The sequence below is a fragment of the Poecilia reticulata genome, linkage group LG18 (assembly GCF_000633615.1).
Source record: "Poecilia reticulata strain Guanapo linkage group LG18, Guppy_female_1.0+MT, whole genome shotgun sequence".
NCBI classification, from domain to species: domain Eukaryota; kingdom Metazoa; phylum Chordata; class Actinopteri; order Cyprinodontiformes; family Poeciliidae; genus Poecilia; species Poecilia reticulata.
In genome coordinates this window covers 20,834,560-20,837,022 of record NC_024348.1, presented here as the reverse complement: position 1 = coordinate 20,837,022, position 2,463 = coordinate 20,834,560, and the positions used below count along the sequence as shown (strand labels likewise).

Below are 2,463 nucleotides of genomic sequence, written 5' to 3'. Positions count from 1 at the left end.
GCATATGTATACATGTTATCTGAAGTGTTGGGAAATGTAATATATTTATAAAATTTTATTCATTCACTTTCGTATTTGTGTTTTTACTTGTTAAGTGGTTTGTGTAACTCTTTTTAAATATTGTGTAAAATGTAAAATTTAGGGCTTTTTGAACAGGGAACTGTCTGTTTCTTTTTTAACCAGCTGATTTAAAATGGCAATAGCTCAAAATAAAATCTAATGTAGGAAAAACCTTTGTTTTAAATTCGAGAAATCTCTTAGTGACCACATCTCCAAATGAAATGTCTTTGATTGTTACTGTACATTTCACTGCGATACTCTTAGCATTCTAAAATATATTCCAGGATTGCAAGAAGCTGAATTATAACATTGTTTTTTGTTGAATATATAGTTTATTCCATTTAACAAGTTTGTGCCAATATAGACAAATTTTATAGCGTTTAAAAAAAATTAGACATCAGGTCTTGATGCTAAATTCGTATTCAATGAAGTGTTCAATGTGAGAGAAACATAATGTTGCAGCCACACCTGTGCATTCTTGGCCTTGTGAATACTATTCACGAAAACACACATGCAGTTTATGGGTCCAACCGAACCCACACCCGTGTCACTTGTATCATTTGCCTCAGTCCTCGCACAAAGGTTAAAACAATTCATCTTTAACAAGAGGTCTGTTTAAAGGCATTTTTCTCTGAATTAGTTTTTAAATACATCACACACACTTTATATATAACTTAAACCTTTGTACCAAACAGTCTGTTCAACTTTATAAGATGTAGATTTTATAGCATCTTGCTAAAAATAAGACACATACACATTTATTTGAAAAGACAAGAAATTGTGGGGCAAATTAAAGTGTAGATTATTAAAACGCCCAAGTTATTCAGTACAATGCCTTATGAAACTATGAAACCCTCTTCTATTAGTAAGTGTTACACCCTTTCCGTGAACAAGGCAAGTTAATGACGCCTGGTTTGTTCAGTTCAGAGGTATAATTAGACAATAGGAATGCAAACCAAATTACAGTTGTTCAGTGAGATGTTTTGACACAAACAGTTCAAAAATGATTTTTTAACCTGCGTCATACTTGAAATAGACAAGTGAGATATAAGGTTCAGCAGCAGACTGGTTGACCAAGAGTTAGAGGAGAAGCAGGAGAGGATTAGAGGAACGTTTTGAAATCAGCTACTGCTTTGGGTAAGTACATTTCTTAGTTTAAAAAAGACAGATTTTTCGGTAAAATCAGTCTTTGTAATATAAATGTCCATGAAAAATCAAGGTTTTGGCTTTTCTTTGATAAATTATTTTGATGCAACTTGTGTTTAAGGTTCTCACCGTCATTGTTTAGGTGTAGTTTAAATAACGATGTTTCCCTTCCCTCTTCTCCCCAAAAAAGACAAAATTCAAAAACAAAAAAGCTTGCTGTGTGAATTTCTTTTGCCAATAAATTTTCTATAAATTGACAGAAAAGTAAAAAAATATTGGTACAGTCAGAAATACATTTCTATATAATGGAAATACAAATTGGTATTAGTGACTATATTTTTCCACGTATTTATGTATCTTTAATACTGGCAAGCTCATTAAAATTTTCCACACAAGATTAAATGGTGACTGGGAAGGGAAATCAGACGTTAAGTTAGATTAGATTATGCCAAAACAGTCTAACAACTTTTAATTAGCAATAAAGTGTAGATTTTCACTGGGAACTAAATTTTGTTGACAAAATATAATGAACAGAATACCTCGGTAAACCCTTAAATTAAACATTATCAAGTTTAGTTCTTAATTATTTAAAATTTAAGGTTATTTTTAACAACATAATTATGGCAATATGTACTGCTTATTTGAATTTGAAATATTTAAAGAATATTGTTTTTGTTAAAAACCTAAAAGAAACCTAAGATTTGATTTCTGTTTTGATAATTGTTTAAGGATCAACTGTCAGATAGTCACAGCTTCTGTTGAATATTTTTCTTTGTCTTTTTGTTCTTCAGTTGTAGGCTGCTTTATTTTGTCTGCCTTTATTTAAACAGTTTATTTAGAATAATTGATTAATTGCAATTTATTGCAACTTAATTATAACTTATAATTTACAATTAATCTAAAAACCTTTCAATTGTTTTCTTGTTAATGTTTTTTAAAATGACTGCTTTAAAGGAGATTCATTGGATTTGCAAATGACTTCAGTTACTAGAAGTCAGTAAACTTGCAACTGTTGATGTGTTTAACTTTTTCAGGGCAAAGATTGAAAATGGGAACTAAAGGAGTCTTGTTTATTCTACTCATACTTAAAGGTAAGTTCACAAGAGTAAAACTTTAAAAGATTTGTTTAAATATTAAGCCGTAAAATAACAGTGTAATATAATAAAACTTTCTAAAAATAACCATCCAACAGCAAGTACAATGAAAACGGTGGCACAGAACCCAACAACAACCACAGCTGCTACAACAACCACAGCT

At 30.4% G+C, this 2,463-nt stretch overlaps 1 long non-coding RNA gene across 1 annotated transcript; it reads left to right on the top strand.

The window, feature by feature from the left end:
• The first annotated feature begins 1,115 nt into the window (after nucleotides 1–1,115).
• Nucleotides 1,116–2,460, top strand: LOC108167190 (uncharacterized). The gene is made up of 3 exons (XR_001777552.1): nucleotides 1,116–1,197; nucleotides 2,241–2,297; nucleotides 2,399–2,460. It is a non-coding gene; the product is annotated as an uncharacterized LOC108167190 (long non-coding RNA).
• The last annotated feature ends 3 nt before the right edge of the window (nucleotides 2,461–2,463 follow it).